Here is a 15,316-nt window from a genome sequence, read left to right as displayed (position 1 = left end):
GCATGCACAACTTTCAGTACTGGCAAGTGTATGAGGAAGCGAACATGCTCAGGCATTGCTAGTAGGAACATCAGTTTGTACAGTCCTTTGGGGAGGGCAATTGGTCAGTGAACTTTGTCTCCCCTCTTGTTGAAGAAGCATATTCTTGGATCTTGGATATCTCAATCACAGCCCCTTCCAGTGTCTTGTGGAGCACAGAGGACTGATCATATCCATTAGGACCTGCCCCAGCTTCTGAAAGGAATTTGCAATGCTCTCCTCTGTCCAAAGTCATGTGTTCGTGGACTCCGGTGTGGGAATGTAAGGAGGACGGTTCTACGTTCAGCAGAGCTGCAGAGTATCTCCATGTGTGTGGTAAGGGGCCCCGTAGAGGTTTTCCCAAAAATCCCTATTCTGGTATTCTCTGCGTTGCATGTACTTGTCAACCCCCCTGGAAATAATTGGATGTTTTCTGGGAATGTTTATGCTCTTGTGCATCTGGTGTGAGGTGGCAGTTTTACCTTTTAATAATGATACAAATGAAATTACATTTTTCTTGGTTAAGAAAACTGGCCTTTTGGGAAACCTCTCAATTAATAAAAACAAGTTTGATTTGATTAATGAAACCCAGGTAAAAATGTTGAAAAGGACACCTGGGTTCATGATTTGTTCTAAACATTGTTCCAAAAAGAAGGTACAAAGAAGCCAAGAGGCCTTCCTCTACAGATGGGTGGATGGGGCAGTGGAACAAAGTAAAATCACAATAAGTTTTCCTGTAAATTTACCCAAGGTACAAGTTGTCCGAGTCATTATTCTACCACAGAATATTCTGTGCACAGAGGGTTGGTTTTCACTGTCAGAGATGACAATTGTGTTGGTTAAATATTAAAAGTCTGGTGGGCTCTTGGAGGAAAAAATGGCATGCTACATGTAGGAGCTGATAGACCCCCTCTTTCTTATACAGAGCCATATATAGAGGATAAATATATGATATGATAAGATTAAATATGAGCAAAAATTTAAAGTTTTGTTTATGAAAAAATCAGGTCTGGGCTTTTAAGTTGTTCAAAAAATTTTAAACAAAGAATCGTTTTACACAAATAGTTAAATCATATTATAAAAAGATGTGCTTTTTAAATAATGGTTGCCTTTAGTTGATTAAGATAAAAAATTAAAATCAAAATAGGTGATGGATATGTAAATCATATGTTGTAAGGGTTAAATGTTTTACTTAAAAACCGCTTGTGCTGCCAACCGTGAGAGCTCTGGCCACTGGCCACAGACCTCAGTTTAAAACTCTTGCTTGCTGGTTAAGTTTGTTTCACTTTGAAGAATGTTATGTACTTTTCCGGGAGGTTATGATCTGTGACTGACTGAGAACAATCGGTTGGGATAACTCACTACTTTCGTCAATTTTTGAAGAATGATATGTACTTTCCTAAAAGAATATGATCTGTAAAAAATGATATGTAATTCTTTAGAAAGTTATGATTCAGTATAATCAAAAAGGAGTGATTTAAATATTGTATTGATTTATTTTATGTTCATAGTTTAATATTAACATGATGAAAAATGTTTGCTTTATGTAATCAAAGGATAGACATGGTATAAATAAAGGAGAACGGCTTTTGTCAGTCGTCCACTGATGCAGTAGACATCATTGGTCCGTCTTCTTTCTTTCTTTTTTCGTCGACTCCACACATCCTTCTCGGGTGCCAAGAACCAGCTGGAGCTGGACTCTGGCACTCCTCTGTGAATAAGATGCTAAGACATCTTAATGCTGACATTTAATAAAACCAAATCAAGTTATTGGAAAATATTAACAAAATAGAAACAAGGAGAAGGTGCCAATAGCAAAACCCAACATTAACGATGGGGAAAAAATTACAAAGACAGTGAATATTTTAGAATAAAAATTGCAAGAAAATTATGAGTTAATAAATTTGAAACTGTAGATGAGATGAATACATTTTTAGAAAAATACAAAATTCCATACTGGTAAAAGCAAAAAAGGACTCTAGATACTCAAATTAAGTCTTAAAGAAGTTGAAATGGTAGTCAAAGACCTTCTTTCCTAAAATTCATCACCCAGTGGATTTATGAGTGAGTTCTACCAAACTTTTAAGGAACAGTTGATTAGTATATTATATATGGTCTTCATAAAAACAAAAATACAATCATGAAATCTGCCCAACTAACTTCATCAGTTTAATGCAATCTTGATATAGAAGCAGGTAAGAACATTTACAAGGAAAGACAATTACAGGTCCACTTTACCTATTCATGCAGATTTTAAAATCCAGAATAAAATACAACCTAGTCAAATCCAATGGTATATTAAAAATAATTTATCATGATTCATGATCAAGTGGCACTGGTTTATCTCATGAATGACAAGGACAGTTCAGCATCAGAAAATGTATCATGTGATTCATCACATGAATCAACTAAAAAAGAAGAAATGTACAGTTATTTAAATCAAGATAGAAATACATTTTCTCAATTCAACCTCTACTCATGATTTTTTTTTATAAAGCCTCTTCAGAAAACAAAGTTGAAGTGGACTTTCCTTAGCTAGATCAAGAATATGTATCAAAAAACTAGCACATAGTCTGCTAAATGGAAAACTTCAGGTGCGTTATTTTAGGGTGAGAAACAAGCCAAGGAAACTCAGTATCTCTGTTGTTCTTTTTTTGTTTGTTTTGTTTTATTTATCTTTTATTTTTTATTTTGAATATTTATGAGATACAAAGCTGATTGTTACCCCTCATGTCCATGATGTAGGGGCCAGATCCAAACTGGCAGCATACCCATTACCACAGATTGCTTTTGTGCCCTGTGTCCCCACCTAATTATCCCAACCTCCCTCCTCCTCTGCCTTTAAGCCCCACTCCACTTTGTAGCCAAAGGAATGTTCTCTCCCTCTGCAAGACCAATGCACTAGTATGGTCTTTCTTTCCTTCCTTATTTCTCTTTTAGCTCCCACATATGAGTGAGTACATTTGGTATTTATCCCTCTGTGCTTTGCTTATTTCACACAACATAAGTTTCTCCAGGCTCATCCATGTTGTTGCAAATGGGAGTATTTCATTCTATTTTAGGGCAGAGTAGTATTCCATAGTGTATATATACCACAGTTTCCTTATGCAATCATCCATCAATGGACATTTAGGTTGATTCCATATCTTGGCTATTGTAAATGGAGCTGCAATGAACATGGGAGTGCAGGTATCCTTTCAACATGATGATTTCCATTCTTCTGGATATATACCCAGAAGAGGGATTCCTGGATCATATGGAAGATCTATCCATAATTTGAGAAAAATTCAAATTGTTTTCCAAAGTGGTTGTACTAATTTACAGTCCCACCAACAATGTAAGAGTGTTCCCTTCTCTCCACACCCTTGCCAGCATTTGTTATTCATCATATTTTCATTATAGCCAATTTAACTGGGGTGAGATGGTATCTCAATGTGGTTTTAATTTGTGTTTCACTGATGACTAGAGATTTTGAGCATTTTTCATCTATCTGTTGGCCATTTGCATATCTTCCTTTGAAAAATGTCTATTCAGCTCTTTTGCCCATTTTTTAATTGGGTTATTTGATTTTTTACTGTGTAATTGCTTAAGTTCCTTGTATAATACGGATATTAATCCCTTGTCAGGTGCATAGTTAGCAAAAATTTTCTCCCACTCTGTAGGTTATTGTTTCACTCTGTTTATTGTTTCCTTTGCTTTGCAGAAGCTTTTTAGGTTGATATAATCCCATTTGTTTATTTTTTTCTTTTGCTGCTTGTGCTTTTGGGTTCATGTTCATAAAGCCTGTGCCCGGATCTAGTTGCTGAAGTGTTTCATCTATATTTTCTCTTAGTAATTGTAAGTTTCAGGTCTTATTCTTAAGTCTTTAATCCATTTTGAGTTGATTTTACTGTATAGTGAGAGATGCATATCTAGTTTCATTCTTCTGCATATGGATATCCAGTTTTCCCAGCACCACTTGTTGAAGAGGCATTCTTTTCCCCAATGTAGATTTTTGTTGCCTTTTTCTAATATCAGGTGGCTGTGAGCCTGAGGAGTGATTTCTGTGTTCTCAATTCTACTCCACTGATCTGAATATCTATTTTTATACCAGTACCATGCTGTTTTGGTTACAATAGCTTTGTAGTATAATTTGGAGTCAGGTAGTGTTATACCTCTGGCTTTATTTTATTTTATTTTTTTGCTAAGGATTGCTCTGGCTATTTGGGGTCTTTTTTTTGTCCTGCATGAATGTTGAGATTGCTTTTTCCAATTCGGTGAAGAATGTCATTGGCTTTTTGGTGGGGGTTCCTTTGAATCTGTAGATTGCTTTGGGTAGTATAGACATTTTCACAATGTTAATTCTTCCAATCCAAGAGCATGGAATTGCTTTCCGTTTTTTTGTGTCTTCTTTAATTTCTTTCAATAGTGGTTTGTAGTTCTCATTGTACAGATCTTTTACCTCCTTGGTTAAATTGATTCCTAGGTGGGTTTTGTGTGTGTGTGTGTGACTGTTGTAAGTCGGCTTACTTTCCTGAATTCTGTTTCTGTTAACTCATTATTGGAAAATATAAATGTAACTGATTTGTGGACATTTCCTTTTATCCTGTGATGTTACCAAAATTATTAACCAGCCCTAGGAACTTTTGATAGAGTCCTTAGGTTTTTCTATATATAGTATCATCTCATCTACAAATAGGGACAGTTTGCTTTCTTCTTTTCCAATCTGGATTCCCTTTATTTCTTTCTGTTGCCTGATTGCTCTGGCTAGTACCTCCAGTACTATGTTAAATAGAACTTCTGAGAGTGGACATCCTTGTGTTGTTCCTGTTCTTAAGGGAGGAGCCCTCAGTTTTTCCCATTCAGAATGATACTGGTGGTGGGCTTGTCATAGATGGCTTTTATTGTTTGAGATACTTTCCTTCTATACCTAAGTTGTTGAGAATCTTTATCATGAAGGGATGTTGAATTTTTTCAAATGCTTTTTCAGTGTCTATTGATATAATCATATGGTTTTTGTCCTTGAATTTGTTGATGTGATATATCACAAGCAAAAACCTGCACATGGATGTTTACAGTAGCATTATTCATAATTTTTAAAACTTTGGAGCAACCATGATGCTATACAATAGAGAAATAAATACATAAACTGGCACATTCAGAAAATGGAATATTATGCAGCACTTAAAAGAAATGAGCTATAAAGACAGGAAGGAAACTTAAATGCATATTTCTAAGTGAAAAAAGTGAATCTGAAAGGACTACATACAATTTGATTCTAACTCTGTGACCTTCTGGAAAAGACAAAACCAAGAGACAGTAAAAAGATCAGTGGTTGCCAGGGGTTGGGGGAGGGAGGGATGAACAGGCAGAGAACAGGAGGGTTTTAGGGCAGTGAGACTATTCTGTTTGACACCATAATAGTGAAAGCCTTTCAAAATATATTTGCCAAATCCTTAGAATGTACAACAACAAGGATGAATTCTGATGTAAGCAAGATGTTAGATTACAAGGTGAAAAGAAAATGAAGTAATTAAGGCTAAGGCTTAAAGTGGAGTTGGGAGATTGTGAAAGGATTGTACTCACACCTGTTGAAGGTCCAACCACAGGATGTTTCATAGACTTGGATAATGACTGAAGACAGTATCCACCCACCTTCAACATCTCTCAGCTGGAAGTACATTAATTGACTAACCAGCCAGAATGGTTTTGCAATGTTGGACTGCCCCCAAGAACAACATTTTGTGGAAATCCCCAATGGAAAATCTTTCCTGGGGCTAGTTGGTTTGCTCAGTTGGCTAGAATGACTGTAGTGTTACAAAATCAAGGTCAGGGGTTTGGATTCCTGACTGACCAGCTGCCAAAAAAACCCAGAAACCTTCCTGTGTTTGCCTTAGGGAGCACTGTTCAGTGTATCTGAATAGCAATTCTTTGTTTCCTATATAAATGCTATTTAGTTTGATCACTATGTTAATTTTTTTTTTTTTTTTTTTTTTTAGTAAACAGCAAGGACGGCTCAGGTAGGTTGATCCATAGTAACAAATGTACTACTTTGGTGAGGATGTTGCCAGTAGGGGAGGTTGTGCATGTGCAGGAACAGGGGGCACATGGGAACTCTGTCCCATCTGCTGAATTATGTTGTGAACTTGAAATTCTAAACATTCAACTCTATTAAAAAGAGAAGCAAAGGCCCAGATAGCTTCACTATGGAATTCTATCAAACATTAAAGAATTAATGCAAATTCTTCACAAACTCTTCCAAGAGATAGAAACGAACACTTCCCAGCTTGTTTGACAAGGCCAGTATTACATGGAAGACATTAAGTCTAATGTAACACACACACACACACACACACACACACACACACACACACACACACACACACACATACACACACACACACACAAAACTGAACAAAACACCAACAAAACAAAAACTACAAATATCCTTTAAACCTGGATTCAAAAATCTTCAGCTAAGTGCTAGAAAACAAAGTCAGAGACATATAAAAGAATTCTACATCATGACCAAGTAAGTTTTAGGAGTTTTCTCTTTTGAGTTTTTTTGTTTGTTTGTGTTGATTTTGCTTTTGTGGCTGGCCACTGACCAGGCAGGTTTTCATCCAGGTTTGTAATCATTTCATGATTTGAATAACAAATAAAAATCACTGGATCATCTACATAGGCACAAAAAGGCATTTGACAAAATGTAACACATTTTCTTGATGAAAACATGCAACAAATGATTAACAGAAGGTAAATTGCTCATGTTGACAAAGAGCATCTATGAAATATGCACAGCTGAGATCATACATAATGGTGTTAAACAGAATGCTTTCTCCCCATGTCAGAATCAAAACAAACATATCCACATTTGCTACTTATATTCAACATGACATCAGATGTTCTACCCAGAGCAATCAGGCTAGAAAGAAAAATGGGTATCCAATTGGAATGGAAGAAGGAAAATACTCTCTATTTACAGATCACATGATACTACATATGTAAAATCCTAATAAATCCAGTAAAAAACTTTGAAAAGTATCAATGATTTCCTCAAGTTTGGAAGTACAAAATTAAATTACATAAATCAATGGCATTTCTATACACTTGCAATAAAATATTTGGCAATGCAATGAAGAAAACAAGTTCATTTGCAATAACATCCAAAAGAATAAAATCCATAGAAATAAATTTTTAGAAAGTCCAAAACTTATTCTCTGAAAACTACAAATCTTGTTGAAATAAGCTAAAAATCTAAATTGATGAAAATCATCCCATGTTCATGGATCACAAAGCTTTATATTATAAAGATGGTAACATTCCCCAAAGTGATCTACACATTCAATGCAATCCCTACCAGAATACCAGGTGTCAACCAAAGTAAAAGGACCACGTGGTTGAAATTTAAAACAAAGAGTGTTTATGTGAGAGCTTGTTAGAACTGCAGCCTGGGATACACAGATTCAAGAGGCTATGAAAAATGTTCCTGGGAACAAAGAAGACTCTGGGCATTTAAAGGAAACAGATCCTGAAATGGGGACAATCACAACAGTTGTTTGTCAAAAGTTGTGATTGGCATTAGTGTATTTTAAGCAGTCTTATCCATTAGGAATTGATTATAATAGTTCTTTGAGGTGGGCTTTGGTCAGGGACCTTCCTGACCAAAAGTGAGGAATGAGATATCACCTCACACCAGTTAGATGGGCTATTATCAAAAAGATGAAAGATAACAAATGTAGGGTAGAATATGGAGAAAAGGAAACCCTTGTACAGTATTAGTGCTATTGTAAATTAGCACAGCAATTTTTGTAATTGCAGTTTCCTCAAAAAGCTAAAAATAGAATTATTGTGTGATCCAGAAACCCCACTTTTGGGTATATACCCAAAGGAATTTAAATCAGAAGATTTCAAAATGTCATAGAGAAGGCTGCACTCCCATGTTCATTGCAGCATTATTCACAATAGCCAAATTATAGAAACAATCTGTCCATCAACAGATGAATGGATAAAGAAAATGTGGTATATATACACAATGAAATATTATACAGCTTTAAAAAAAAGAGATCCTGTCATTTGTGACAACATGGATAAAGGTGGAGGATATAATGCTCAGTGAAATAAACCAAGCACAGAAAGACAAATATTGCATGACCTCACCTACATGTGGAATCTTAAAATGTCAATCTCATAGTAAAGAATAGAATGATGGTTATCCGAAGAAAAATAATAAGATAAAACAAAATGAAAAACAGTGAAGAAAGCATAAGGGACCTATGGCACACCATGAAGCATAAGAACAAATAAATTATGGGGTAACAGAAGGAAATGAGAGAGACAAAGGAGCAGAAAGTATATTTAAAGAAATAGTAGCTGAACACTTCTCAAGTATAGGGAGTTGTATGGACACTCAGGTCTATGAAACTCAAAGAACACTAAGAAAGATTGACCAGAGAAGAATACTCTGAGACATTATAATAAAAATGTCAATATTCAAAGACAAAGAGAGAATCTTGAAAGCAGCAAAAATAAGGAAACATCACATACAAGGGAACTACCAACAACCAATCAGTGGATTTCTCACAATAAATCTTTGAGTCCAGGAGGGAGTGAGATTATACATTTAAAGTGCTGGGAGAAAAATCTACCATCCTAGAATACTTTAACCAGCAAAGATGTCCTTCAAAAATGAAGGAGAGGTAAAGACATTCTCAGAAAGGCAAAAACTGAGATAGATCATCACCACTGGATCTGCCTTACTAGAAATGGCAAAAGGAGTGTTTCAAGTTGAAATAAATTGCTCCTAAGTAGTAATATAGAAACATATGCAAGTATAAAATCCTCTGGTAAAGGTAAATATATAGCCAAATTCAGATTATTTTATTACCATAATTGTGGTATGAAATTCTTGTATAATTATAGTATAAAGGTTAAAAAACTACAGTATTAAAGTATTAAAAATAACTACAGCTACATTAACTTGTTAACAGATACTCAAAATGAAAATATGTACACTGTGACATCTAAGTTTCATGAATAGTCAAGGCCTCTTGAACATGAAGAAGACAGAAGGACACCTGGGTCAGCTGTCAAGACTTACAATATTATGGAAACTGTGAGAGTAGTTTATCACATAAAGACAGAAAAGTAGATTCATGGAACAAAACAGAGAATCAAAAGAGAAATTATGAAATAGGATTGTCTCAAAAGTAAGGGAGGCATATTAGAGAACACTGAGGAAAGTAAGAACCTTGAATAAATGTATGGAGACCATGAAGATGTGCAGAAAAAATGGTAAGTTAACCCATTAACATTTATTGTAATTACTATTCATATAGGAATTATTTCATTATCATGTTACATCTTCTATATGCTTTACCCAATTTTTTTTTCTTTTCCCTCTTGCCTCTCTTTCCATTGGACAGGGAGAGACAATTCATTTGTGAATGGCAGTACAATAATTGTGGAATATTATGCATTCTTAACCAATATAAAGATTATGGAGAAGCATGAAAAATATATACAATATGTACAGCGTGATCATAATTGTATTGACATTTCATGAGCCTTTAGTCATGTATTGATGAAACACACATAACTGGTACAGAATGGAATTTGGGGGCTTATTTCTAGTCCAACCAGTACATGTGAAGATTGTTTGGGACTTACAGGTTCTTTACTGAACAAGCATTTGGTTCCTGGCAAATTTCATTTCTCCCCCTATGAGAAAAAGGTAGCAAAGTGGTTAATACTCACAATACCTTGCCTCATGGGAACCTCTTTGGTTTGTTTTTATAGGAAATTCTGCACCTGCAGTTCTTCACTAGGATTTATTTAATGCTGGTTACATCATCCCTCATGACACTTTATCACCTGTGATCATAATTCTCAGAGGCTTCCTCAGTGGTTGCTACGATTATTCAGTAATGATGACCACCCATGTAAGTCTTAGATAACAATGTGGAAAATAATTTGATTTTTGCCTGTTTAGTGGCTGTTATGGGGATCCAAACCCATGACCCTGGTTTTATAATGCTGTGCTGTAAACAATCGAGTAACCCCTAATTTGTTTTTTGTTTGGGATTTTATAGCATATGATAAAACATCTTTTACATAAACATATGATAAAACATCTTCCAACCATGCCATCTTCTGCATCTTCTGACTTTTTAAGGCTGTAATCTCTGCTTTACTAAAATGTGATCTCTTTCAGTGACGACATTCCACACATCAGCACCAGCAAGAAGCACAGGTGAAGGATCCATGAGCAGCAGCAGAAGAGCAGTCCCACTGTCAAAGGAGTAACCATTCCTTATCTGACAAAGCCAAAGACCAAACCAGAGCAACAGAAATTCATCATCGGTTGGAGACAAGTGAGTACATGCTATGGAAGGATCTACTGAAATTGCCAAATGACAGTGTCAAAAAAACTTGGAGAAGAGAGGGGTGGCCACATTTCAAGGATGGGAAGATAAGTGGTGCAGACCCTGAAGTTGTTGCACTGGGAACCAAGAGCAGGAGGCATACAAGAGAAAGGACTCCTGTTGCCATCCCTACTCTTGTGGATACAACAGACCAGAGACAACACCTGAAAATGAACACACAAAAACAGAGGCACAGATGCACAGAAATTCACACCAAAGGATTGTTGTTAATCCATCTCTTTCCTAGCGCCATGAACTCAGCGTAGATCTATGAAGAGTGACCTTCAAATAGAACATCAGCACTGCCTAGCTGCCAAATCCCAGTTATTCACATAAAATAAATGGCCTGTCAACAGGGCACAGGTGCAAAGCTCAACCCTCTAAGTTTTCTGGTCAACACCGTGGGTAGGTTTGAGTGTGAACAGAACCCTAAAGGTTCCGGATACAGGGAAAAAAGATGTCCCTGGCAAATGTCAGGCACTAGAGGGGACTTTGAAAATGTTGAGGTAGGTGCTTCTCCACCTTTCTGAGCAGCAAAAGTGAGCAGAAATGGGGAGAGTCAGTGGACACTTTGCCAAGTTTTCAAGAGCACCCCTTATGGGCCCTGAAACACCTCCATGCGTCTGCCAGTGACCCAGGAACTGGCCGAAAGGAAGCGCGGCCAGGAATTCATTCTGACCCATGTGCTGGGAAGTGGAGGCCGCAGGAGACCGCTACAGTGAGGAGGGTGGACTGGACAGGAGAGGCTCCGCTCCCTTCAGCACCAGGGACAGCGGCCACCCCGAGAATCCTCTACCTCCTGGGCTGCAGGGTGTGCTAGCCCAGGTGCATCCCGCACATTTCTGGAGCAAAGAGTCCAAGGCCTCAGCGCCTTGCAAGGTCCCATGGAGTGGAGACCCAGGAGGCCTGTTGGTTGCAAAAACGAAGGAAAAACGAGTAAAATAAACATTTTATATATTCTAAGCTAAAGTTTTTTTTCTTGCCAGAGTTTATTTATACAAATGTGACAAATATGAGTGTATATGTCTGTATTTGCTCACTCTACACCCCATTTCAGAGAAAACGTTGCAGACAATGCCTGCTGTTCTGTACCTTGCTGTTTTTCCAAATGTCGTATGTTGACTCCCTTAACGTGAGCACAGAGAGAGAGGACGATGCATTTCAAACAATCCCCCTCGTCATTGATTTAACAACTAAGTTTGAGGCTGTATTAGAGTATCTAACTTCTACTGTTCTGTAAGAGAAAAAAAAAAAAGGCCGTGTGTGTGTGTGTGTGTGTGTGTGTGTGTGTGTGTGTGTGTGTGTGTGTGTGTGTGTGTGTGTGTGTGTGTGTGTGTGTGTGTGTGATGAGTTCTCCTTGCCTGGGGCATATTCAAGCAGAGACTGTCAGGGATGCAGTAGCGGGGTGGTTCATGGCTCACCCTTCACTGAGTGGGAGGGGACACCATGGATCATCCAGCTCCCAGACCAGAACAGCTGACCTCTTTCCCCAGAATCCTAGAAGGTGTTCAAGGGTTCCTGTTACTACATCTCCACGGAAAACTCTACCAGGTTCAGACCAAGTTTCCCTGTCCTTAAGAGGGGCTCATCTAGTCACTGTCTACAGCCAAACAGAGCAGATGGACAGGAGGGACCTCTAAGTCCCTTCTCCAAGAGAGTGCAAGAGCTTGTCCGTACCCCATATAGGATCCAGTACAAACCCCACAGTCTAGCCTTCATTTATGGCTAATCTCTCCCTTTCCCACAGCCCTACCATGTGAACAGGACCCAACCATGCATTTACCTACTCTATACTTTTATTGATTTCAGCCTCTGTGCCTGGAATTCCCTTTCACCTGTTATCTGCCCAAAGAACTCCTACTGATCCTTTAAAACTCAAAGTAAACAAACACTCCTTTGTCTACGTTTTCCCATAAGGCCCAGCATACAGAAATGTCTCCATCACAGCCCTTTAAATTGCATGGTGGCTGCTGGATCTTGGATCTGGGACTGGATATGATTTATTTGTGTCTCCAGGTCCTAGAATAGTGCTGGGCACACAGTAGCCACTCAACACATGCCTCATATATGGAGTTCAATGGCAGAGCTTCTCCTACTGTCCAGTGTCCAGCCTCTCAAGCCTGGTGAAAACTGGTGTTCAATGTTCTTTAATAACAAACCCACATGCAGATTTTCTGAGTGCACAGGAAGTGGCATGTACTGTGTTCATATGAACATAGCCAACTGTGTCAGAACCATCCTGGTAGGGAAGTGCTAACTACCATCTGCAGAAAAAAAATCAGGTTCAGAGATTTGAATTTGCTATCAATTGAATATTTGTGTAACTCCAAAATCCATATGTTGAAATCCTAACACTCAGTGCGATGGTTTCAGGAGGTGGGGCCTGAAGGAGGTAAAAGGTCGTGAGGTGGGAGCCCTGAAAAATGGGGTTGGTGCCCTTTATAATAGACACCCCAGAGAGCTGGTTCACCACTTCCACCATGTGATACTGCAGGGCTGTTGGGTAATCACACAACCATAACTAAAAAGTAGTAACATTTATTGAGTTCTTACTGTGTTCTGCATTTTACATGTCTTGTCTCTTTCAGCTATTACCACAGTCGTCTGAGGTGAGTGATCCAGAAATGACCATTTACAGATGCAAAGGAGCACAGCTTAGTGGTTAAGGACACACAAGGTGAAGTTGGGCAGCCTGGGTGCACAGCCAGTTCCACCAGCTGTGTGACTTTGGGCAGTCACTTCAGTGTCTTTCAGCTTCAGTTTCCTCATTCCTAAAATGGAAAAAAAGGTGAATAAACATAAGGGACGTAAAGATGTTCATTGACATGTGTAGGCAAACGTGGGTGGTGACCATAATTTCTGCTCTAGGCTGCCTATCCATCTCTGGCACATAGTAGGTCTGCAGTGAGGTGAGTGGCTCTAATCACTGGGGGCTCTTTCTCCTGAGTGTCCAGGACCCTGCCTGATGTATCAAACTCTGGCCTTGCCTCTGACCCCGACGTGGATGCACCTGCTAGCAGGTGAAGTCTCTCCCCACAGAGGGGAGGAGATTCTGGGGAGTGTGCACCCCACCCTACTGAGAGCTCTAGGACCAGTCACCTGAATTTCCTGGCTGATAGGGCTGCAAGCGGTAGTAGGAGGGGCTAGAGGGAGGTTTGGGGTCTCCCCGACATCCTACCAGTGTCAGGAGTACACTCTTTCCCCCACCCTCCTGCTCAGTAGTTTTGCAAGGATCCCCATCCTACAAGCCCTCACCTGAGACCACCCCACAGGGAAACTCTGGAAGGATCTAGGGAGGACCAGGAGGGGAGCACTACATCTGATGTGTGGAGCATCCTGGGTATGGGAGGAGGAGCCAGGTGCTGAGAGAAAGTTTTCAAGATATTTGCCCTCTGGGGCCACCATGTTGTTTGAGATTCCACCATTATAAATGTTTCTGGATTAATAAGGCATTGTCCCCACCGAATGGAGGTGGAGCAGTGAGGCAGAGAAAAAGGGTTTGGGCTTGAGGGTCTGACAATACTGGGTTCCTTTGAGCTCTGCAATTGGGGCTAGAGGTTTGCCCTCTCTGAGGCTCAGTTTGCCATCCTGTTAAATGGGCTTCTTCCTTCTTCTGTCTGCTGTTACATGTGGCTCTGAACCAAACAGTTGAGGGGAGAGCAGCCATGTGCACTGTGCTGCAGGTGAGCATCTGACACAAAGCAGGTGCACTTTATGTAGAGTACTTGGCATGAAGTAGCTGCAGTTTATGTGGGTCACCAAGCACAGAGTAGACATGCTGTATGTAGAGCATCAGACACAAAGTAGGCATGCTTTCTATAGAGTGCCTAGCACCGAATAGGTATGCTTTATGTGAAGTACTCTGCACAAAGTTTACTTTATGCAGAACACTAGGCACACAGTAGACAGGATTTATATAGAGTATCTGGCACTTTATGGAGAGTAGCTGGTACAGAGTAGATATGCTTTATATAGTTGCCCAGCACATGGCAGGTGTGCTTTATACAGAGTACCCAACACATAATAGAAGTAGTTGACATAGTTTTTTGCACAGCGTAGAGTCCTGGCACACAGCAGTGCAAGTACGAGTGGCCTGCCCCTTCCTTTTATTCCCTCTTTTTGGGGCTCCCTCCTTTCTTCCCCCTAAGGCCTTCATCCAACATCCCATATCCCAAACTGGAAATTTGGGCCCAGAAGGGCTGGCACTGCCCATAGTCAGAGCAAGGATGGGGCAGAAGGAGGATTCCACTCAGGGTCACCCGGCTCTTCCCTCTCCTGCCTGGACCCTGTCTGCTCATAGCCCCTCTCCCCCTTACCCCCTGCACCTCCCATCTGTCCTGTAAACTCTGACGCTGAGACCATCCTCCAGGTTTACTCTTCCAACTGGCCTTTGTATTCCTAGAATCTGATCTGAGTAATCATTAGAGAGGCTGGGTTCTTTGTCCCTGCCCCTAGCAGTTGTGTCTCCAACTGTGCCCTTCAACACCCAGAGACAGGACTTGAACTCCTGCCAGGCTGTGCATCTGGAGCCCAGAGGCTTCCTTCTCCCAGCCTCCGAATTCTGCACTGAGAAATGGTGCATGACATCCTGCTGGCACATGCATGGAGAGGAGCTCGGGAGTTGTTCTGGGACAAGTCATGACCTGGCCCTGCTCAACTGGCAACAGAACTTACAAGTTCATGGTTTTACCTGTTGCACCCTGGCCTTGGAAGGGCAGGGGCCATTGTAATCTTTGGAGCCTAGATTCACCTTTGAACAACTTACCCCCACCCTACACGGGAGGTGCTAAGCCCTGACGGTTCAGTGCTCAAGCTGTGTCACCCTGAGTTGGTTCCTCTGTACACAGCAGGTCCCACCCCATGCTTTGGCCAACTGCCCAGGCAGGGATCAGGCA

Source organism: Cynocephalus volans, chromosome 10 (assembly GCF_027409185.1).
Source record: "Cynocephalus volans isolate mCynVol1 chromosome 10, mCynVol1.pri, whole genome shotgun sequence".
Lineage (NCBI taxonomy): Eukaryota > Metazoa > Chordata > Mammalia > Dermoptera > Cynocephalidae > Cynocephalus > Cynocephalus volans.
This window is presented reverse-complemented; position numbering follows the sequence as displayed.